The sequence below is a fragment of the Chiloscyllium plagiosum genome, unplaced genomic scaffold (assembly GCF_037043375.1).
Source record: "Chiloscyllium plagiosum isolate Xiang-an unplaced genomic scaffold, Cpla_swu_hap1 HiC_scaffold_2, whole genome shotgun sequence".
NCBI classification, from domain to species: domain Eukaryota; kingdom Metazoa; phylum Chordata; class Chondrichthyes; order Orectolobiformes; family Hemiscylliidae; genus Chiloscyllium; species Chiloscyllium plagiosum.
Genome location: NW_028270140.1, coordinates 3,982,562 through 4,008,105, shown reverse-complemented (window position 1 = coordinate 4,008,105; position 25,544 = coordinate 3,982,562). Strand labels below are relative to the sequence as shown.

The window sequence follows — 25,544 nt, the reverse complement described above, 5'->3', positions numbered from 1 at the left end:
ATTCCAATGTTTACAAGATATTTGGATAAGTACATGAATAGGAAAGGTTTGGAGGGACATGGGCCTGGAGCAGGCAGGTAGGACTGGTTTAGTTTGGGATTATGTTCGGTACGGACTGGTTGGAGTGTAGGGCCTGTTTCCATGCTGTGTGACTCTAGGATTCTCTAAAAGAAGTTTTTATTTTGTTTGCTTATGTCTTGTACAAATAAACTGATGCTAATACTTCACAATAGCAAACATTTAAACTACTTAAGTAGTCATAGGCTATCCTGTTGACTCACGTTCTACAGGCTACACAAACAGAACTTATTCATAGACATGCTTCTAACAAATACCATATATACTGGTGTAGAAGTTCTCATGTAAACGTTAGCCCTACAATTTATGGTCTGAGAACATTTATTTTTCCATATACTTCAAGTAAACAATTACCCAAGTTTCTCAGGGATCAAACTGCATTGTGATTGCTAATTACTTTGATATAATTATCGTGGTTCATAAATTTAAAGGCACATCTAGGATTTTCATTTCACCCAATTCTAGTGAGAACCTGTTAACCAGGTGTAACATTATGTACTTTGGAGGAAAAAAACCCATGTACAAAGCCAGTTCAAGCTGAAAGAAAAAGAAATGTGACATAATGAGATAACGTGAATAAAGAAACTGGTCACATCACCCACAGATCAATCTGATCTATAAACTCGGAGGTACAAAGGAAAATGATATTACTCAGCTCAAGGCCAGTGCTAAGTGATGCATTAGATTCACCAAAGGCACTATTTAATCATCGATCAATGGCACAATCTTTTCAACCCTTTGCTTGACCACAAAGATTTTTGATCCTTATTACCACACAGCTTTTGTCACATTTCAATTAGAACAATAAAAGCTACCAACTTCCCTGTCCAATAGTGACTAGAAGAGACTCATTTCTAAAAGGTGGACTGTCAAAGACAATCATTTATGGAAAAACTGCAGAACAGTACAGCACAGGAATCGACCCTTCAGCCCATCATGTCTGTACTGTCCATGATGTTATTCTAAACTAGTCCCATCCGCCTGCACGTGGTCCGTATCCTTCTATTACCTGCCTGCTCAACGGTCTGTCTTCATGTCCCTTATTATGGAGTTGTGATGTTGAAGTCACCAGCAATATTGTCAATTATGAAGATAACCAGACAGGTCCACATGGTGATGTTATGCAACCAACTTATTGGAACTAATTGCACAGGCATTCGGATAGTGAGCATTGTGACTTTGAATGCAAACTATTGCAGGTAATTTCTAATGGGCATTTGCATTGTGTTGAATGAAATGTACAAAGTTTGCAAGATTTTTATTACAAAGTAAATTTTGAAGAATTAATATGAACAATTTCATGTTTTGCTTTGACGTTATGTCATTGTAGTGGTCCTTTTGAGCCCAAACTGAGCATATCAATACTCAAAAATATTACCCACTTAAAAATCAAGCCCATAATTTTTGGACTAGCAAGTTTCCCGCACAAATTTGACTTTTCAAACCAATGTCTGTATGGTAGCTTCTCTTTAAGCTGATTTAAGTTTTGACCTTTCAGACATGCATGACAGCACAATGCTGGATATTTTATTTTTATGGCCAGGTGCCTTTGCCAATACAGTTTCCTTGCCAACTTGGTCTGATATGTAAGATTTCATGATATTCCCAATACAGACCGATATTGATCTTTCCTTTTGTCAACGTGTGATTACAAACTGTTGAAATGCAATGTGCCTTTCATCTACTAGGAGACAGTGAAATCTTTACAAGTTGATTCCCCTCATAAATCTGGGACATCATGCAGATGGCCAGTTAGCTTAGCTGGTTGGATAGCTGGATTGCAATGCAAAGTGACACTGACAGCGTGGGTTCAATTCTCACACCGGCTGAGGTTACCATGATTGACTCTCCTGCTCAACTTCTTGGCTCACCTGAGACACGGTTACCCTCCGGTTAAACCGTCTCTGTCGAAATAAGAGAGCAGCCCTTAATAAGAGGGCGGAGCTGGTGGTAGAGATTTGTTAAATTGGTCTGGAGGCCTGCAACCAGTTGTGTACCTCAAGGATTGATCCTAGGTACACTGATTTTCATCATGAATATCAACAATGAGAATATAGGAGGTAAGGGTCAATAAGTTTGTGGATAACACAAAACTTGTTGATATAGCTGACTGTGAAGGTGATCTCAGAGTGTGAGATCTTGATCAGAAGGGCCAGTGGGCCAAGAAGTGGCAGGTGGAGTTTAATCTAGATAAATATATGATGCTGTGTTTTGGTAAGGCAAACCAGGACAAGACTTACATCGCTGATTTCAGTGTTGTGTGCATCTCAGAGTGTAGCGACTTTATCTTTAGGGGCTGCACTGTCCCAACATTCTCTGACACTAAGACAGAAATTGCTGGATAAACTCAGTAGATCTCAGTATCAGCGTGGAGGAAACAAAGTTAATGATTCAAATCTGGTGACTAGACACTTGAAGGGTCACGGAACTCAAAACTTAACCTGTTTTCTCCCCACAGATGTTACCAGACCTGCTGAGTATCTCCAGCAATTTCTGTTTTTGTTTCAGATTTCCAGCATCCCCAATTCTTTTGCTTTATTTCAGTTGCTGATTTTCTCTTGAGTGTTTCAGGGCAAAGATTTTGATCAATCCTCAAAGCTGGTGATTTTGTATTTTACAACTTGGTCTTCCAATAACCGCCTAGCGAGGCTTTCGGCAGTTTGCGTATTTATCCTGAGACATCTTCCTACAAAGTTGCAAACTTCCTCTCAATGCTCTAGTTCTCGTCGTCTAACACAGTCATAAAGAATCATAAAGTCATAACCCATGCAGCCTCCTTGTGTTTCATAAATTAACCTACATCAAGCTTCAGCAGAGTACACACAAAATTTTGTTTTGCTTATTAGACGATATCATCTCTCACTCTAATCCAAACAAAGGTAGAGCAGCCAAGGAATACAGACTTCTTTGGGCAGGCATTGGTGTCCAGTTTGCACTTCCCCATGATGGCATGACTGAACAAGAAACTGTGATGCAGTAAGGGTCATGGTTTTGTGTGCTTTCAGCCCAGCAGTGTTTCTGTGCAAAACATTGTGTTTTCTTCCATCTTATCATAAGCAGGGAAGGAGGGAGGTGGTGGGGAGGAAAGAGAGAGAGCGAAAGCAATTGCCTAACGACACTTAGATCTATGTTGCAGTAAGTACTACACTCATGAAAAGGTGCAGAAAATAATCAAGAAGCTGGCTGGAGTAGAAGGACAGATTAGAGTGGTGCTGGAAAAGCACAGCAGGTCAGACAGCACCCGAGGTGCAGGAAAATTGACAATTCAGGCAGGAGCACTTCATCAGGACCACTCTAATCTTGACTCTGATGTCCAGCATCTGCAGTCCTCACTGTAGCCTGGAGTATAAGGACATAGATCTTATACTGTAGTTATACAAAACCCTGGTAAGATGCCTCTTAGAGTACTGACACCACATCTCGGCACCACACCTTAGGGAGGATACATTGATCTTGGAGGAGTACGAAGTAGATTTACAAGAACAAGAGTAAATTACTGCAGATGCTGGAAACTGTACTGAAAACAGAAGATGCTGGAAATCACAACAGGTCAGGCAGCATCTGTTGGGAGAGATCAAGCTAACGTTTTAAATTGAGAGGAAGAATCATCTAGACTCAACGTTAGCTTGCTCACTCTCCACAGATGCTGCCGCAGCCGCTGTGATTTCCATCATCTGTTTTCAGATTTACTAGACTTCAGGGCTTAAGTCATGAAGAGAAATTATACAAATTAAAATTGTTTTCTCTAGAATTTAGAAGGTTAGGTGGTGATTTGATTGATGTTTGAGATATTAAAGGGAAAAGACAAGTAGATAAAGATAAACTACATGCACTAGTTGGGGATTCTAGAGCAAGGGGCATGGTCTGAGAATGAGGGACAGACCCTTCAGGAGAGATGTTAGAAAGCACCTTTCGACAGAAAGGGTGGGAGAGCTTTGGACTTCTCTCCCACACACGGCAGCGGATGCTGGATCAATTGATAATTTGAAATCGGAGATGGATTCTTTTCTTCAGTAATGGTATTAAAGGGATATGGTCTAAAGGCAGATATATGGAGTTAGGCCATAGACCAGCCACAATCTCCGATTGGTGGAACAGGCTTGGAGGGGCTAAACGGTCTACTCCTGTTCCTATGTTCTATTTCTGTTTTGATCCTTTTGTAGAAATCCACTTGGACTTTTCCATCAGCATATTCTGAACTGACCTTTGTTCCAAAAACAAACTGATTAACGATTCAGTATAGTGCGGAGGAGGTCAATTCAATCAATTTCAAAATAAACAGAGTGAGTACACCTTGGATCTAATTTCCTTTGAAACATAAATTTACAATGTACCCATCTTCCATATACAGAACAGGAATTCACAAAGTATAAGGGAAAGCCATACAGTCCCTTATAGAGTGCTGGCTGCCTTTGAGATAATATTCTGACACTTATCTCAATTGGGTTTTCAAGCAAATACCTCTTCCAATTAGTTAAAATGGAGATGGATTTGGTGCATGTAATGGGTCACTATGAAACACCTGCTAACAGATGCCACGTCATTTAAACAAGAACAAATTTCTTAAGTTTGAGCTATAGGGAGAGGCTGCATCGGCTGGGGCTGTTTTCCCTGGAGCATCAAAGGCTGAGGGGTAACCTTATAGAGGTTTATTAAATCATGCGGGACATGGATAGGATAAATAGACAAGGTCTTTTCCCTGGTTTGGAGGAGTCCAAACCGAGAGGGCATAGGTTTAAGGTGAGAGGGGAACGATTTACAAAGCACCAGAGGGGTGACTTTTTCCATGCAGTGCGTATGGAATGAGCTACCAGAGGAAGTGGTAGAGGCTGGTGCAATTACAGCATTTAAAAAATATATCTGGATGGGTATACGAATAGGGAGGGTTTAGAGGGATATGGACCAAATGCTGGCAAATGGGACTGGGTCAGATTGGGATATCTGGTCAGCATGGACAAGTTGCGCCGAAGGGTCTGTTTCTTGCTGTACAACTCTATGACTTCAAATGGAGTTTACAACTCTATGACTTCAAATGGAGTTTTTCTTACTTTAAACACCACAATGCAAACACTAAGTGCACAAAACTGTGTTGGTAATTCAAAGACAAAGATCTCCATGACAAGCTTCTTTCAACCTTACAGCTCAGTTGGTGGTCAGGCACACACAACCCATTTCCAACCACCAATTTCAGAAGGCAAACCTGTAGCCTATCTCAAATCTGTGGCAAAAGTAATGCAAATGAAGTATTGAGATTGCTTTGTTAGCAGTCCAAAGGTCAGAAAATTAAATCTTATTTTTGCAATATGTCAAAACTAATTCAGCTTTTGACTTGTCAGCAGTAACCATATCAGGTTTCAATCAAACAATTGAATGTAATATGTCAATATGAACAAACAGATAACCTTGATCAGATTCCAGCTTCTGGAAAGGCATGTGACATTGAATATGCTTCATGGTTCAAATGGGGGTGAGGGGAATGAGAACAGAGGTGCAAGTTTTGTGTGCAGCAGAAATTAACTTATACTGAGCTAATTCCTAAAACTGGGGACAATAAATAGATACTTGACAGATAAAGGACAGAACATGCATTATGGCAAACTTTGAAAATGTATTGCCTGTTTATGGCAATGTTATCAGAACGTTACATACCTACATCAGCTTAAATAAAGCAACCACACACATTTGTTTTCTTTGTTGTCAACAATTACCAATATCACTAACAAATTTAACATACTGAAACTTCCTGGGATACTTCACAGGAGTATTAGGAAACAAAATGAGAGAGAGATTAGGTGGGACTAGTAAAAGCTTGGTCAAAGAGAGAGGTTTTCAAAAGGAGCGTCTTAAAAAGGAAAATCAAGTTAGGAAGACACAGAGCTGTCAGAGGGAAATTCTGGGGTTGGGGGCTGAAAGCACATCTCCCATTTGTGGAAATATTATACATGAGAATGCACAATATGTCAGAACCAGGGGCCACAGACATCTCCAAGAACTGTGGAACTGGAGGACTTTACAGAGGCAGGGAGTTGGAAAACATGGAGGAGAATTTTCAAATGAACAGTTAGCTGGGTGGGAAGGGGAGGGGAATGCAATGGAAATCAGCAAGCATAAAGGAGTGGGAGATAGTAAGAAAGGGAAGGTGATGGCCTTGTGGTATTATTGCAAGATTGTTAACAGAGAGAGTTAGATAATGTTCTCGGGACCCATGTTCAAATCCCACCATGGCAGGTGGTGGAATCTAAATTCAATTTAAAAAAATACTGGAACTAACAGTCTAATGAAGACCATGAATCCATCGCCAATGTTTCGAAAAACCCATTTGGTTCACTAATATCCTTTAGGGAAGGAAACTGCCATCCTTACCTGATCTAGATTACACACCACTCGAGACCTACAGCAATGTGTTTGACTCTTAACTGATCTCTGGATATTAGGGACAGGCAATAAATGCTGGTATGATAAGTGATGCCCTCATCCTGTGAGTGAATTGAGGATGTGATGTGAGGTAAGCTGTGGACACCTATAGTTCTGGTGTCTTCAGGCCTATGAAGAATGTAGAAGGTCAACACCATGTATTGGAGTGGTCTAGGCATAACAAAGGCATGGTGTTTGGCAGATGAGCAGAGAAAGGGATGATGTCCAGTGATATTACAGTGACACAACTATGTGATCTTCATTAACAGAAGAATAGAAGCTTATCCAGGATCCACTGGGTCACCCAAGGTTGCAAATAGACTGTTCCCAAGGAGACTGACGGAATCAGGAATTCAGGACAGTGGTTAAAATTAGATAATCTGCTCGCTCATTTACCTGCTATTTCCAGGGCCTGCCTACAAACTGCACAATGAAATACATTGACTCAGGAATCTTTAAACAAAGGAAAAGGTGTGGTATCAACGAAAGTTCATTCTTCATTCTAACAAGACAATCATGATGGGCTGGCCAAATTCCAACGACCGTCCACCAGAAACTCAATTGGACCAGCCATGTGTGTATTCTGGTTGTCAAAGTGGATCATAGACTGGGAATTACACACAGTCTTCCTTCCGCTCCCTATTTGGATTCTCCCTCCACCTGCCTGGGTGAATGCAGCTTCAAGAACACTCAAGCTTAACATCCTCCAAGACAAAGCAGCCTGACTGGTACCACATTCACTCCCCCTCGATCCTGTACATACTGTTGCCACAGTGCACCATCGATATGAAGTCTGCTGTATCTCATTGAGACTCCTCTGACACAACCATCAAACCCAACCTTCCACCAACTAAGAAGAAAGATCAGCAGATACATAGGAACACCCCACTTAGAACATAGAACAATACAGCACAGAACAGCCCACGATGTTGTGCCGAACATTTGTCCTAGCTTAAGCACCCATCCATGTACCTATCCAATTGCCGCTTAAAGGTCACCAAAGATGCTGACTCTACCACTCCCACAGGCAGCGCATTCCATGCCCCCACCACTCTCTGGGTAAAGAACCTACCCCTGACATCCCCCCTATACCTTCCACCCTTCACCTTAAATTTATGTCCCCTTGTAACACTCTGTTGTACCCGGGGAAAAAGTTTCTGACTGTCTACTCTATCTATTCCTCTGATCATCTTATAAACCTCTATCAAGTCACCCCTCATCCTTCGCCATTCCAACGAGAAAAGGCCTAGCACTCTCAACCTATCCTCGTACGACCTATTCTCCATTCCAGGCAACATCCTGGTAAATCTCCTCTGCACCCTCTCCAAAGCTTCCACATCTTTCCTAAAGTGAGGCGACCAGAACTGCACACAGTACTCCAAATGTGGCCTAACCAAAGTCCTGTGCAGTTGCAACATCACTTCACGACTCTTGAATTCAATCCCTCTGCTAATGAACGCTAATACACCATAGGCCTTCTTACAAGCTCTACCCACCCGAGTGGCAATTTTCAAAGAGCTATGAACATAGACCCCAAGATCCCTCTGTTCCTCCACCTCACTAAGAACCCTACCGTTAACCCTGTATTCCGCATTCTTATTTGTCTTTCCAAAATGGACAACCTCACACTTGGCAGGGTTGAACTCCATCTGCCACTCCTCAGCCCAGATCTGCATCAAATCTAAGTCCCTTTGCAGCCGACAACAGCCCTCCTCACTATCCACAACTCCACCAATCTTCGTATCATCTGCAAATTTACTGACACACCCTTCGACTCCCTCATCCAAGTCATTAATAAAAATTACAAACAGCAGAGGACCCAGAACTGATCCCTGCGGAACTCCACTTGTAACTGGGCTCCAGGCTGAATATTTACCATCTACCACCACTCTGACTTCGACCGGTTAGCCAGTTTTCTATCCAATTGGCCAAATTTCCCTCTATCCCATGCCTCCTGACTTTCCACTTGTACGTTCCCCACCAAACCACGCTGAACTTGAACCATAATCCCGATTCCTACACTGGCAATGGGTCAAAATCCTGGAACTACTTCAGTAACGGTTTGGAGTTCACTTACAGCACAGACTAGAGGAGACCCCAGTCATCACTCTGGAGAATGGGCGACAAATGTGGAACAATGACTCTGACCTACAGAGTGACACCATCCAACTCACTCTCACTCACACCCCCTCCTCGAGTCAAAAGTACAGTCACGTTCTAGACTTTCTGAAGTTGGTTGGACCAGTGTCTGGTGCAGAGTAACGAGAAATAATAATTTTCAAATGATAACTACATTTTAGAAGAGGTCTGTTCTCACAAATTTAACCAAAATACAATTTACAAATTGGTAAAGAGACTAAACTGGTATTCAAAAAACACACAGCTTTCTTTCCCCCTTGGTCTACTCTCTTGTCTGGACTTTCCACTGAGGAATCTCCAGCCCTTTACGGTGATCTAGCTGGGAAGATGACAGTGAACAGCACCAATATGGAACTTGTAAGGGAGAGGACCTGATCTGTTACTTGTGTACATGCACTGCATAGAGACCATGAAATCTGCCAGCTGTCCAACTCATTTGCACTTACATTATTGGTCTAAATGACAGCAGGGACTAATCAGCTAGATACTGGGTGGTCCGTCCTGCCTGCGTGTTTTGAACAGGGAAGGTTTATGAAACGTGCAGGAAGGTGGCTGACCTACCCTCAAACTCCCCCACCCCACATGTTGGTAGTTGGTGCACCATATGCAAATTAATTATTCAGGCTCAATTGAACATGCACCACACGTTATGCGGACCATATCAGGTTGTGGTTGCACTCACTGATCAGCCTCCAGTTGTTCTGGCAGTACCCACCCAGAGCTCCAACATTGCTGGGTCTCTTGGAGATGCTGAGCCATCAAACTGACCAGCACCTCCTGAGGAGGGGACATCTCCCCAGGGAGTCACACTAGTCCAACCAGGAGGTCAATTAACCAGCTGTCTGGCCGATACCCTTTCCACCTTGGTGGCAGCACAGGGGAATAGACAGATGATTAGATAAATGGACAGACAAACATTTGGATGGACGACTGGACGGCGGGATACACGTCACTCTGCTATAACAGGTGTTTCATCAGCGTGAATTGGCTATGACACGATTGACGAATTGTGGATGTTTTTTGGATAATGTGAACGTCCCACTGAATGGGTGAATGTGAACGTCCCACTGAATGGGTGAATGTGAACGTCCCACTGAATGGGTAGAGTGATGTTTTTGTTAGCGATCTCCAACAGCACAAGGTTGAAGAACAACACAACTACCACATGATAGCAGAACAACCTATGTAGGTCTGTCTACTAACCTCCAATTCCCATAATTTCCAGCCCTACACCTACATAGCACTTCATTGGACATGAACTGCTTCAGGAGGTTAAGATTGTGAAAGGTGCTACATGAATGCAAATTCTCTTTTAATAACTGTAGTGTTGTTTTGCCTGAAATTAACAAGACTGGAAGCACGTGAGGTAACTCTCAGCTGTTTTCATAACAGTTTGTGAATTGTTTATTTAAAGTACACCCCAACCCTTGCAGAAATACTCGCCCTGAAACCTGTATATTAATACTATCAGCATACAGCATTAACTAAATAGGATGGTTGGTCTGCTCGAAGGCAGCTTATAAAAGCTTAGAAATTTAATTGAGTCAGACCATTGACAGGGAAAGGCGGACAATTTTATTTGGGGGGTGGGGGGTGGGGTGGGCGGGAAGTAATTGTACCTTCTAAGAATATAAGTGGCGAGTTAGAAAGGCTTGCCAATCTTTCCAAATGATAGACTTTGCCAACAGTAAAGAAACTCCTCACTGACACACAATTGGGAGCCAGAAAAATATATTTTGAACTGCAAGAATGTTTTATGGGGACGAAAAAAATATTTGAACTGCCATCTCAAACATTACAGAAGTTGGTACTGCAGATGCTGGAGATTAGAGTCAAATTTAGTGTGGTGCTGGAGAAGCACAGCAGGTCAAGTAGCATCCGAGGAGCAGGAAAATCAACATTTCAGGCAAAAGCCCTTCATCAGGAATGAGGCTGGGAGCCTCGGGAATGGAGAGATAAATGGGAGTGAGATGGGCCTGGGGAGAAGGGAGCTGACAGTGCAATAGGTGAATGGAGGTGGGGTTGAAGGTGATAGGTCGGAGAGGAAGGTGGAGCGGATAGGTGGGAAGGAAGATTGACAGCTGGGACAGATCATGAGGAAGGTGCTGAGCTAGAAGGGTGGAAGTGGGGTAAGGTGGGGGGAGGGGAAATGAGGAAACTGGTGAAATCCACATTGATGCCCTGGGATTGAAGGGTCCCAAGGTGGAAGATAAAGCGTTCTTCCTCCAGGCATCGGGTGGTGAGGGAGCGGCGATGGAGGCGGCCCAGGACCAGCATGCCTTCGGCTGAATGAGAGGGGGAGTTGAAGTGTTCGGCCATGGGGCAGTGGGGTTGATTGGTGCGGGTGTCCTGGAGATGTTCCCTAAACCGCTCTGCGAGAAGGCATCTTGTCTCCCCAACATAGAGGAGACCGCATCGGGAGCAACGGATACAATAAATGACATGTGGAAGTGCAAGTGAAACTTTGATGGATGTGGAAGGCTCCTTTGGGGCCTTGGACAGAGTTGAGGGGGGGGGGGGGGGGGGAAAAGTGTGGGCGCAGGTTTTGCAATTCTTATGGCGGCAGGGGAAGGTGCCAGGACAGGACGGTGGGTTGTTAGGGGGTGTGGACCTGACCAGGTAGTTGTGGAGAGAATGGTCTTTGCGGAAAGTGGATAGGGGTGGGGAGGTAAATATATCTGTAATGGTGGAGTCAGTTTGTAGGTGGCGGAAAATTCGGCAGATGATGCAATTTATGCGAAGGTTGGTAGGGTGGAAGGGGAGGACTGGGGGGGGTTCTGTCCTTGTTGCGGTTGGAGGGATGGGGTTTGGGGACGGAGGTGCAGGACATAGATGAGATGCGCTGGAGGGCATCTTCAACCATGTGGGAGGGGAAATTGTGGTCTTTAAAAAGGAGGCCGCCATCTGGTGTGTTCTGTGGTGGAACTGGTCCTCCTGGGAGCAGATGCAATGAAGGAATTGGGAATATGGGATAGCATTTTTGCAGGAGGTAGGGTGGGAGGAGATGTCATCCAGGTAGCTGTGGGAGTCGATGGGTTTGTAGAAACAACAAACCCATCCACTCCCACATCTACCTGGATTACAGCTTATAATTGCACATGTTACTTGGAGGCTGGCTGTCCCATCAAATTGATTCAACTGACCTTTTACAATTATTGGGTGGAAACATTACTATTGACAGGATGGGAGGTTCCTGGGCTCAATTCCAAGCTTCTAGCACAAAAGTAAACACACCCCAAAAACCTCAATTTTTTTTTTCATTTAACAGGGCACACCCTATGATCAACAGCATTCAAAGTACAGAGTCTAGAAATACAGGAATGTGCTTTCCCGCCTGTACAACTTCAGACTCTTCAGTAACTCAAACATTTTTAAACTGTTAGCTGTTTCACATTCCATGCTGAGCAGCCTGATCTCATAGTCTTACTCCAAAAATATACTGAATTTTAACTTATGTTCCGTATTGGTTCACAATTTAAGTGAATGCCTACTCCTGCTTTTAGTCTCAATTACTTTGCAATACAAGTCAGATTCTTATTACTTTGGAAAGAAAAAAAAACACATTTAACAGTCCCTTTCACAAACTCAATCTACCATTGGACAATAGCCAGTAAGTATGTAACGACTCATCAACTTGTGTACAAAGGTCACAAAATTTGCAAGAAGATTGATAATTGCCAAAACGCCTTAATGATGGGCGGTTGAGGGATAACTATTGGCCTCAACAACAGGAGAATTCGCCTGCTGGTCTTCAAATGTGGTCTTAGGTCAATTACGTCAGAAATGACAGAAAAGGGGATCAACTTAATATCTGCTCCAAAAAGACAGCATTTCTAATAATGCAACACTGGCTTTGGGCTGCATTTGAGTCAAAGGTCAGCCTATGTTTGGGTCTTTAATTTGAAGGCAAGACTCAACACACTTGCATCAGTCCTCACCTGGTTGTAATGTTCTTGCTGTTTTGCCCCAGTCACCATTGTTTGCGGCACAGGATATAAAGATTTTGATGCAGATAGATAGGTTCTTGATTGGTAAGAGAAGCAAGGGTTACAGGGAGAAAGCAGGAGAATGGGATAGAGAAACACAGCAGCCATGATCGAATGGCAGAGTGGACCCAATGGGCCTAATGGCCCAATTCTGCTCCTAGGTCTTAAAGTCTTAGTGACAGTTCAGTACGCACTTGATTGTGTACAGTTTGTAAGAGGTAAACCAGGTGGATTCTTTGAGCTAAACAAATACAGTGGTAAAGTGCTTTATTGTCAAATCGCAACAGTACAGAAAAAAGGTATATCTACAATCTAAGCTTAGGTGTTATAGAACTAATTTCTTAATGGTGTGATTTTAGAAGTTACCTTCAAACATTAAGCATATCATTCCCATGAAAGGTTAAAAAACATGCTAATCTCATACACGATGATAAGACAATCTTATTACTTAGATGCAGAATAATGATTATGTGAAGAAAACAAAATAACAAAACAAAGGCAACATGACCTCGGCTATTACGTGTGTATCCTCATTTAAAACCCTTGCTTTCTTCAGTAACAGCAAACAATTAAACTCACCTTCTGTGACACTATCACTGAGAACAGGTCAGCCTCTTCCAGAAATCCAGCTAGATGCCGCTGAGATTTTTAATGCAATTTGAAAATAAGTGATTACTCTATACTGTGCTTTTTTAGAATGATTGCTCTAACAATGGTTTAGATCTGCAAATTTAATAGACACCTCAGTTCATAGAGTTGTAATAAAGCTTTGGAAGTTATGGTCAGAAAAATCTCGACATGGATAGGAGGAATGAGAAGAAAGAAGGCAAGTTTATTTAGAAGCACAGATGCTGCAAGGGAATTGTAGGTATATCGTTCCCCGTCTGTTGAGTCATACAAGAAGTAACGACAGCAGGTAAATGAGGCACGCGGCTTTCCGGTTGGGGGGGGGGGGGGGGGGGGGGGGTGGGGAGAGGAACCAGGTTATATCTTGTTTAGATTAACATGAAAGGCAGAAACAGGTCAGTCCCACGTAAGATAAGGAGGAAAGGGACTCAAAAGGTCAACAGAGAAAAGTTATTTTAAAAATAACTTCAAGTTTTCCAAAGCAAATCATTTCATAATGATCAAAAATGCCACAAAACTTCTCAATGCTGCCAATTTGTCTGTAAGCACCTGGGCACCTGTGTGTGCTTTTTTTAAAAAAAAATACATCTACAGAAAATACATTTTGTACAATCAAAACTGGTCTTCCCAGTCTAAAAAAATTCATCATTGCAAACATTGTGCTGTTGAACATGGGTATTTCTCCCTAGTTATAACAAGACGTGGGACTATCAGGTCTGGTTGCCACTTCATTGAAAGCACGCCCACATTTTGCTGCACATCCATTAATTCAAACCTTGTACAGTGTCAGGCACTGATGTTTCAGTTTTCACAAAAAACAAACTGCACAGCAGAATGAGATCTGAAAGCGTTGATACAAGAAGCTCTCCTATAATGCCGTTGTTGCATTCCAGCGAGATGTCACGTTATAGAAAATTGCTTAATAATGGGGCATATGGGAAAGTGGGGTTAGGGCAGACCGGCAAAAACAAATCACTCATGAACGCTCAAAAATCTAACGTAAAATATAGTGCACCCTGAATGAAAATTTAAATCAGTTATTAATGAAATAAAAGTAAATTTAACACATTACATTGAAAAAATATTGTTAATGCAGGGACAAAGGGTTATCACCACCATCATCATCATCATCAGGTACAGTTGTGATTGCAGAAGTGGGTGGCTGTGGTTGGTTGTCTTCTGACTGATTCTTGTAGGTTAGTTTAGATTTTGTGATATGCAGGTACAAGAACAAATTAGAAAGGCACATAGTATGTGTAAGAGTAATGCAGTCCTGCAGGAACTACACAGGGCTTATACAAGAATTATACTAGAATATTCTCGTCTCAGAGGGAGAGCAATGAACGTTCATTAGTTTAATGTTTGAGATGAAGCTGTTCAATGTATATACTGCACCGCTCACATGCTCTCACAGGCACATGCACAGAACAAAGTGTGTGAAATGTTTGCTGCTGGTATCACGCTGTTGCGAACAGAGTAAGTGCTCTTGAAAAATGCTGTTCCCTAATTCTTCAGCAATGTTACAGCCAAATCACGCTGCCAAACCATGCTTTATACAAGAACTACCTGTACCGGAAAACTGATGTAACAACACCTTGATGTTGGCCCTTGAGTATGAACCTTTATATTGGATTGCTTCAAATCTGAACTTTATAGTTTATATAAAAATTATCCACTCAAAAGCTTCACAAAGCAGTTTGGTTCATCAAGTTAGATCATGTGGAATCCAGGGACAGCTAGCCAATTGGATACAAAAATTGTCGGTAGGAGAGAGGGGGATGGTGGAGGGTTGTTTTTTTGGACGGGAGGCCTGGGACCAGCATTGTTCCACAAGGGTCAGTGGTGGGACCCCTGTTGTTCATCATTTATATAAACATTTGAATGAAAATATAGGAGGCATAGTTAGCAAGTTTGTGGATAACACCAAAATTGGTGGCATAATGGACAGTGAAGAAGATTATCTGAGAGTACAACAGGATGTTGGTCAACTGGGCCAGGGAGCCAAAGACTGGCAGATGGAGTTTAATTCAGATAAACGCAACTGTTGCAGTTTGGTGAGACAAGCCAGTGCAGGACTTACACAGTTAATGGGACTGTCAAACAGAGAGACCTAAAGGTGCAGGTACACAGTTCCTTGAAGGTGGCATAACAGGTAGACAGGTTGGTGAAGACAACATTTGCATGTTTACCTTCATCAGTCAGAGCACTGAGTATAGAAGTCAGTTTGTTACATTACGGCGATACAAGACATTGGTCAGGCCACATTTGGAGTACAGCGTACAAATCTGGTCGGGCTGCTAAAGACAGGATGTTACAAATGGGTGAACAAAATGAATGATTTTATTGTCATGTGCATTTTACAGCAAAAATACAAAATACAGTCAAAAGCTTTCATTTGTTGCCATGATTCGGCACTGGATAGTTCACAGAAATCATTTATAAGGATGTTACTGAGTCTGGAAGGTTTTAGTTGAAATGGAGAGACTGGATAGGCTGGGCACTTCTCCCCGGAGTGTTGGAGGCTGAGGGGTGACCCTAAAGAGGTCATGAGAGGCATGATAGCATAGATAGACAAGGTCTTTTCCCCAGGTTAGGTGAATCCAAAACTAGAGGGCATCGGTTTAAGATGAGGGGCAAAGGTTTTTGAAAAGGGGCCCAAGGGGAAACTTTTTAACACAGAGGATAGCGTGTGTATGGAAAGAGATGCCAGAGGAAGCGGACGTGGTCGAGGCAGGTGCACAGTACAGGCCTTTAGGCCCTCTATGTTGCACCACCCTGTGAAACCAATCTGAAGCCCATCTAATGTACACTATTCCATTCATGTCCATATGCCTATCCAATGACAACATTGAAAAGGCATCTGGATGGGTACATGGAGAGGAAGGATTTAGATGGTTATGGGTCAAACACAGGCAAATGGAAACCTGGTTGGAGAGGATGAGTTGAGTTGAAGGGTCTGATCCCATGATATAGGACTCTGACTCTTCATTGGTTAAATTCAGTGTTTAGACTAATCATGGGAAGATGCTTTGGGATAATCCCTCCATCCAAGGAAATATAGTTTATTTTTGGTATCTATTCTTCAATTGTTTAAAGAGTTGTTCAATGATCTAAATCAAGGCCACCATATCTTCAACATTACATTCTCCCCTCCCTAATATCATCCCTGTCTAGTGTCACTCAACAATATAAACCTGGTTGCCTTACTTGCTCACATCTGTCCATGTTGATGTATCCATGGCACTTTTTACTTCACTCAAACTAAAGAATTCTTTCAGAAAGTACAATTTCCAGTTCAGGACATTTCAGTAGAATTCAAGAAACTAAATATTTTGGTGAACATGTAATGCTGGGCTCCTCCAGTGACTACGTAAGTTGAAAACCAATATACACTGTAAACATGTGGGTTAGTTAGCTAAGTTAGTTGTGTGGCTGGTTTGTGATGCAGTGGAATGCCAACAGCAAGGGTTCAATTCCTGCACCAGCTGAGGTTACCATGAAGGACTGTCCTTCTCAACATCGCTCTCCTCGCCAGTGTCTTGGTGACCCTCAGAGAGGGAGCTGGGCCTAGTTTAACCTGACAGAGAAGCCCTATGAGTCTGGTAACACTATGGTGACTTTACAATACAACTGTTTAGAGTGTAAAGGTAATGGCCTCAATATTCTGGGGACCCAAGTTCAAATCTCATCACGACAGTGAAGTCGTCTCAGCCTATCCAGCTTCTCCCTATAACTCAAATCCTCTAGTCCCGATAACATCCTTGTAAACCTTTTCTGCATCCTCTCTAATTTAATAACATCCTTCATATAGCAGGGTAATTGGAACTTTGTACACAAATGGAGGCCTAGGGGTATGATCGTTAGACTATTTATCCAAAGACTAGATCGGATGGTGCTGGAAAAGCAGCATCCGAGGAGAAGGAAAATCGACGTTTCAGGCAAAAGCCCTTCATCAGGAATAGATGCTGGAGATCAGAGTCAAGATTAAGAGTGGTCCTTGTTTTTACCTGTTTATCCAGAGACTCGGGTATTGTCCTGAGAACCCTGTCACTGCAGATGATGGAATTTGAATTCAATAAAAATCTGGAATTACGTGTCTAATGATGACCATGAGTTGATAGTCAGGAAAAACCCATCTGGTTCACTAAATGTTCTTTAGGAAAAGAACCTGCCATCCTTACCTGGTTGGCCGACACGTGACTCCATGTCATCAACAATGCTGTTGACTCCTAACCACCGTCTGGGCAATTAGAGATGGGCAATAAACACTGGCCCAGCCAGAAAGGTATACTGTACCAGAATTGTCCTTGTGACCATTTTTATATTGAGAAATGGACTTAGAGCACAAGCACTTGCGTGAAGTATTGTGTAAAGCAAGACAAGAAGTGCAGAGCTCTGATGAAGTGTAATGATCAATCTGAAGTATCAAACTGTGTTGCTCTCTGTAGATGCTGCTTGACCTGCTGAGTATAACCAGTATGTCCTGATTTTAATTATTTTCAGCATTCACAGATTTACTTTTGCATGAGGAATGCAGGTGATGCCCCAGAATTGGAAAGATGAAGCACAAATGAAGTTTGAAGAAATATGGCAACGTAGATTTGAGAAACAGCAGCCAAGAGACAATCTTAGAAAAGTCAAGACAATTAAGAACAGACCAACATTGGGGTCTTTATGTGATCAATCACTCACCCACCTGACAGAGGCAGTGGCTACCTTCAACCACACACGTGCCCAAACCTTCAGTGCATTCTTAAATTGTTTAACAAGTGATGGGATTGAGTGGTTCTAAGGTCACTGAAGGAATACTAATGGTGCAAAAGTTGAAATCAGATGTTTATGAAGCCAGATCGCATAGAGCTATGGGGTTTAAAACAATAACAGAGGCCACAGGATGATTTAAAAACAAGAATAAGAAATTAAAAAAGAGAGAGATGCTGAGCCACATGGCTCAGCTGGGAGTCAATAATCACAGGCTTAATGGTGAATAGGAGCCCATATGAGGGAGGATACTGGCAACAAACGGTAAATACTGAAAGGATAGTTCGCCTCATGGCAGAGCCTCAGAATAAAGGGGCACCAATATCAGACTGAGGTGAGGAGGAATCGCTGCTCTCAGAGGGTTAAGAGTCTTTGAAATTCCTTCCTACAGAAAGCTGTGGGGGCAGAGTCCTTACGTATATTTCAGGCAGAGATAGATAGATTCTTGATCAGTTAGGGAATGACATTACAGGGAAAAGGCAGGAAAGTGGACACGAGGAATGCCTGATCAGCCATGATCCTATTGAAGAGCGGTACAGGCTCAAGGGGCCTATTTCATAAGGTCTGAAAATGCTAGAATACAGACTTGCCAGGATTACATCTGAATAATCACGGCTTGGGATAATAATGCTTTGAATCAAAACATTCTTGTCACCAAGGTTGGAAGATTTCTCAAAGTTTCTTTGATGTCAATGATAAGCTTTATCATTAATTAGAACATCTTTGTCGTCCTTCAAGCTGATTTATTCGATAAGTTAGAAATGATTCCCATTCCGGTCACACTGATGTCAGAAACTCTGTACTGACAGAGCAGACACTGCACTGATTCCATTTCTTTGGGCTAGCAAAGGCAAGTGTTTAGATTTACTGAAATAAAACTGGATATTGAATTCAGATGCTGTAGACTCTTCCATACAATCATCTTCAATATATTCCATGGGAGTGTGCCAGCCAATACACTCATAGCTCCTAAAAGATTGTGTTAATGAAGCTCCAGGCTGTGGATGTCCTTTGAATGTCGGGGGAAAGTCAATATAAGCCAGCAATGTGAATACCATAGCTCTGCATCCCAAGGAAATGTTGTAAAAAAAAAGTCAGCTTTTATAGAACAAAAAACAAAAGAAATACCGATAAAAGAAATCAAACAAAAGCAGAAATTGCTGGAAAAGCTCAGCAGGTCTGACAGCATTGTGGAGAGAAATCAGAGTTGATATTTTGTGCCGAATGACCCTTTTTCAGTTCTTCCATTCTGAGGAAGAGTCAATGGACTTGAAACATGATATGAGAGCATCACTGGCCAGGCCAGCATTTATTGCCCATCCCTAATTGCCCAGAGGGCAGTGAAGAGTCAACCACAATGCTGTGGGTCTGGAGTCACATGTTGGCCAGACCAGGTAAAGATGGCAGATTCCATCCCTAAAACGACGTTAGGAACAGGTGAATGCTGCCAATAGGAAAGATACACTGCCCAAAGCTTTCATCCTACACATTTCAGGAATGACACAAAAATACCAAATTTCAAATCATCACAACAATTTATGGTCCAAGAGAACAACCTGCCAATTGTTTGATGAGTCAGTTCTGATTGATGCTTCAAAGGCCTGGTGATTGCCTTGTAGAATGGGGTTGGTACCCAAAGGCTTTCCAAACTCCTGAGTAATTCAATAAAGGTATAAGATTGCAACGTATTCCTTTAAATTTTCAGACAATAGGGTCCTGATGTTTGAACGTATATTATTTCTTTCAAACTTTAATGCAGCACACCTGGGATTGTTCAGCAAGTGCTGTTCAATCACTGATTACCATCCAATGGTGATGCTTTGCTTCCAACGGAAAGAACATTTGTTTGTTGGGATCAGCCAGCAGCTGGGGTGTGGAGCTTTATTGCTATCTCCAGGACAATGGCCCAGCCAGAGTCAGGGTGCTGATCAATCTGCACCCTTTCCTCCTGTAGTTATATTGTCATTAGAAATCGGATATCCTCGCACTTGCCCAGATGAATGCCTCTCTTTTCAGCAATACTGACGTTCTACACCACCAGGTGACTGCCTGGATTTATTTCTGCAACATGAGGCACATTTTTCTATAAAAGATTGTAAATCTTGTCCTCCCGTCAGCTCCATTCAAACAATACCCTCTGGGATATACCTACCTGTGAAGTCTTGCCTGCCCACCTGTGACTGAATGACAATACATTCACCAATGGCTCTCTTCCCATGCCGACACCCAATAAAGGGTGCTCACTTTCCCCCTTCTCCCTCTTCCATATCTTGGTGACAACCCTCCAGTTATGGTGCGAGTTTCTATACTTATTCCATGTGTGTGCTGATGCTTCCCAACTCCATATCTCCAACAGCTCTCTTGTCCTGTGCACTATGACCAAGCCATTAAACTAGTCATCTAACATCCAGTGTTGGATAATTCTTATTTGCCTCTAGTTCATATCCAAATTCCAACTTATGCAACTGACATCCAAATACTACTCGCTCTGATGATAGGTCACTGGACCCAAAACGTTAATTCTGTTTCTCTTTCCACGGAAGCTGCCAGATCTGCTGAGTTCCTCCAGCAATTTCTGTTTTAGTTTCAGATTTCCAGAATCCACAGTTTTTAAGTGTTCCCTCCCAGAACCTTACTGACTTTCTGCTCAGACGTTCTCTAAATGTCAATTCTATAACCAAGTGTTTGATCGCTTTATCTTAAAGCCCATCTTTCCGATTAGCATCCGATTTTAGTTTTAACTCACTTACATTTCTGTGGAGTAACTTGGAATGTTATAATATGTTAAAGATTGAAGTGAGAGATGTAGCACAGTCACTATCTAGCGAATAGCTCCACACAAAACAGGAATACAGACATGAGACCTTTATAAAAGCAATTTCAATCAGTACCACGTAGAATCAACGTTTCTGTTAAATGTGCCACCCATTTGTTTGAAGTTTTACTGAAAAGCGGGTGGAGAGTAAAAGCGATGATTCAACTAGCGATAAGTTCTAAAAGTAAACGGATCTGGAAAAGGACAATGAAGCAGCTCCTGTGAACATGGAAAGACTGATGGATTTAATTAGCCCTCAGCTATGTTACACTGGTCTGCCTGAAAGGGCACAAAGAGTAAATTTCTTGTCCAAACATTAGGTAAGACAAACATCTATGTGTTACTGCTGGAGGGATGTCGCTCAAAAATACATGTCTCTTATTAAAAATAAATTGAATTCACGACACTAAAAGCTTGATGGCAGTATGAGAAGTTTCACATCCAGAGCTCCAACTAAATATTATTTTCACAAGGATGTTTAATCCTGTTCGGTACATCAACAAATCCCATGTTAGTACAACTACAAGCAAACTGCAATGTTGCATTCATCTCCGTGTGGCCCAGTCCAAACCACCCTTAAGTAGTTGACATTCCACTTGCTTAATGAGCACCAATTTCAACAGTTATGCTATTAAAAAGTAAAAGCGAATTATACCACAATGCTTTCACTTGTAGCTTACTAAAGATCAAAATTGTTCATGAACTCCTCCACGATAATCACATAATGAGCTGCAGGAGAAAACATTCCCCAAACGATGATTAGATTTTTCAGGAAGGGAGGAGAGTGAAGAAATAGCTTAAATTGTTTCAAAAGAAAAAAAATGTGAATAATTTGTTGTATCTTCTGGAATATCCCAAATTTAGACCATCTTGTTTCAGATTTGTAATCACTGGGATGTTGGAACCCATTAGAAGCATTGGGCTCTCAAGTATGAATTTGATTTGTGCAAATACAGCCTTGAACAACATTCTGAATGAGTTTAAACAAAAAACTGACTTTACAACTATTTCCATTTCAATGCCATAGACCCAATCCCCAACTCCCTCAAGGCAGCGACATGCTCAGCTTGATGGTCCATTAACTTTTTTAACCATCTGTTCATGTGATGAGAGTGTTGCTGGCTTGGCCAGCATTCATTATCCATCACTAATTGCCCTGGAGGTGGAGGAGTTTGTGGTGAGATGATAATGAGATACTTTTTCCATCTGCTACTGTCCTTGGGGTGTAAGGACACCGCAGTGCAGTTAGGAAAGGAATTCCAGGATTCTGACTCTGCAACACTGAAGGAATGGTAATGTAGCTGCAAGTCAGAATGCTGTGGGGCTTGGAAGGGAACTTGTAGATGGTGGTGTCCCCAGGCATCTGCTTCTCTTGTCCCTCTCTCTGTTATAAAGGTTACAGGATTAGGCAATGCTATGCAGGAGCCTGAGTCAATAAAATGTGTGGTGCTGGAAGCAGCACAGCAGATCAGTCAGCACCTGAGGAGCAAGACAGTCGACATTTCGGGCATAACCAGATGAAAGGCTTACTTCTCCTGCTCCTCAGATGCTGCCTGACCTGATGTGCGTTTTCCAGCACCACACTTTATTGACTCTAACTTCCACAGCATATGCAATCCTCACTATCTCCTTATTACAGGAGCCTTGGCGAGTTATTGCAGTGCATCCTGTAGATGGTGCACGTTGTTGCTAGTGGGCATTGATGTCAAAGGAAGTGAAGTTTCAAGGTGGTAAATTAGGGGGTTGCCAATCAAGCAGGCTGGTTTCTCCTACATGGTCTCGAGCAGTGTTGAAGTTGGAGCTCCTCAAGGTAAGGCTCTCCATTCTGCATTTGAGCACTGGTGGGAAAAGAGGAGAATTACAAGAGAACAACAAAGCATGAGAATAGCACTGCCCAAGAGTAGGCTGCACTGACATATGACACCTTTCTAAATCACCTGCTGTAAAATTCAGAGATCTCTGACCTGTTCTTATAGGCACAGCATCTATGCGGCTAATCCAGTTTTGTTTCTGGCCAATGGTAATCCCCAGGAAGTTGTTAGTGGATTCAATGATGCCACTGAACATCAACAGGGGCAATGCTTACATCCTCTCTGGTTGCAGATTGCCAATGACAGCACACATATACCTGACAACGTTACTTGCTTCTTATCACCCCAAGCTTCGGCATTGTCCAGATCTTGCTAAATATGAACATGGATTGCTTCAGCATCTGAGGAGTCACGAATGCTGAGCAATTAGCAAACATCCCCACTTCTGACTTTATGATGGAGGGAGGGTCATTCATGAAGTAGCTGAAGATGATTGGGCAGAAGATGCTACCCTGAGGAACTCCTGCAGAGATGTCCTGGAGCTGAGATGACTGACCCCCAACAACCACAAACGCTTTCCTATCTGCCAGGTATGACTCCAACCAGAGGAGAGTTTGACCCAGATTACCATCGAATCCAGTTTTGTTTGGGCTCCTTGGCTCCATACTTAGTCAAATGCTGCTTTGATGACAAGAACAGCCACTCTCACCTCACCTCTGGATTTCAGTTCTACTGTCCGGACCAAGATCAGACTAAGGTCAGGACACAAATCAAATAGTGTGTAAATAAGCAGGTTATCCCATTGTAGGTGTCTCTCCGTAGTCCGATCAATGATCACTTCTAACACTATCCTAACGATTGAAAGTAGGCAAATGGGGAACTAATTCAGAATGGGGAACTGGGTTAGAATGGGTCCTGCTTTTTTCCATATTGTTGGGTATATGCCCAAGTTGTAGCTGTACTGGAACAGCTTGGCTCAGAGCGTAACAAGATCTAGAACATAGCGTCAGTACTACTGCTCAGATGTTGTCAGAGCCCATAACATTTTTAATACACTTCTTCATCTATGTGCTGATATCACGTGGAGTGATTTGAATTGGTTGAGGACTAACATCTAGAAAACTGGGGCTCTCTGGAGGAGGCCAAGATGGACTATTCTCTTCCGACTTCAGGCTGAAGGTGGAAGTCTATATTTCAGCCTTATTTCTTTTCCACGGAGACCTCCCGTTGGGGAGGATGGGATATTTGATTTATAGCCCCCGCTTCCTGTCAGTTGTTTAATTAGAACAAAGAAGAAAACTTACAGCTCAGGAACAGGCCCTTCAAGCCTGAGCCGTTCAATTGCCCACTGATATTCATGTACGAGGCCCGCAGACCATAACCATGTCTATTACATGTTTTTTCTGCTTCTAAGCATGTTAACAATGCCATGTTACAGCTTCACCAGGTTGATACATCAGATTGCGCTATGGCTGGTGCTGCTTCAGACATACCTTCTTGTGCTCTTCACTGAACCAGGGCTGGTTTCCAGGCATGGGAGCAGAATTAGGGGTACGCTGAGTCAGGAAATTGCCCTTGAACATGATTCTGTTGCTGCTGATTTACCTTATCTAATGGATTCCCAGTTTGGCGGTACGAGAGCGGTTTGAAGTTTGGCCCTTTTAGCACAGTGGTAGTGATACAAATCATGATGAAGAGCATCCCCAAGAGATGAAGGGCTTTAGTCTGCACAAGGATAGGGCAGCGGGATATCATCATATTCACAGAATCCCAGTTCACAGGCATGATTTTGTTGTTGATTGGCTGGTGTGTTGGACAGGCCTAATGCCGTGCTACGGTGTAATTCAGCCAAAGCTAGATCAACAGGGACTTCTTAAAGAATCAATTAATTCATAGGTTTATGGGCATGACTGGCTAGACCAGCATTTATCATCCATCCCTAATTGCCCAGAGGGCAGTTAAGAGTTAACTGTGGGTCTTCAAGTAGGCTACACCAAGTAAGGGCGTTCATGTGCTAAAGGTCATTAGGATTAGATTTACTGTCACATGGACTCAAATGAGGCCAGTGAAAAGTTTACAAGTCACCTCTTACAGTGCCATCTTAGGTACAAAGGTACCTAGGTACATATTCTTCAGGGTGGCACGGTGGCTCAGTGGTTAGCACTGCTGCCTCACAGCACCAGGGTCCCAAGTTCAATTCCAGCCTTGGGCAACTGTCTGTGTGGAGTTTGCACATTCTCCCAGTGTCTGCGTGGGTTTCCTTCGGGTGCTCCGGTTTCCTCCCACAGTCACAAAGATGTGCAGCTCAGGTGAATTGGCCGTACTAAATTGCCCATGGTGTTAGGTGTATCATCAGTGCGAAATGGGTCTGGGTGGGTTACTCTTCGGAGGGGCAGTGTGGACTTGTTGGGCTGAAGGACCTGTTTCCACACTCTAGGGAATCTAATCTAAAAAAAAAATTCTTGGGAAAGAAAAATAAATAAAGACGATGTCTGGCATTAAAGATCACAGGAATAGATCAGAAATCATGAACCAGATGGAGTTTTACACTAATTAATATTGTTTATGTGTGCACTATAAAACTAGCTTTTATTTTCAGGTTTTATTGCATCAAAATTCCATCATCTGTCGGAGTGATCTTCAAACAGAGGATCCCCGAACACACGGTTGTGGGGGTCACACTCCAGGACTCAAGCCCAACAATCTAGACGGAAATGTTAATCAAAGACCCTGCCTGACCTTTCATTGGATGCCAAACAGCCAATAACTCAATTTAAGAAAAGGGATGGGTTTGTTTGATTTCCTGGCCAATATTAATCCCTCAGTCAACTTCACAAGACTATTGAGCTTTTCTCTCATTAGGGAGACATGGTATTCAGTTGGCTGGTTTGCAATAACAAGGTGATTCCAAAC

The 25,544-nt window shown here is 42.6% G+C and overlaps 1 protein-coding gene across 7 annotated transcripts in view; it reads right to left on the bottom strand.

Annotated features, from left to right (window-relative positions):
* The window catches only part of kank1a (KN motif and ankyrin repeat domains 1a), a 255,645-nt gene that overhangs the window by 87,712 nt on the left and 142,389 nt on the right, over nt 1-25,544 (bottom strand). The window lies entirely within an intron of this gene.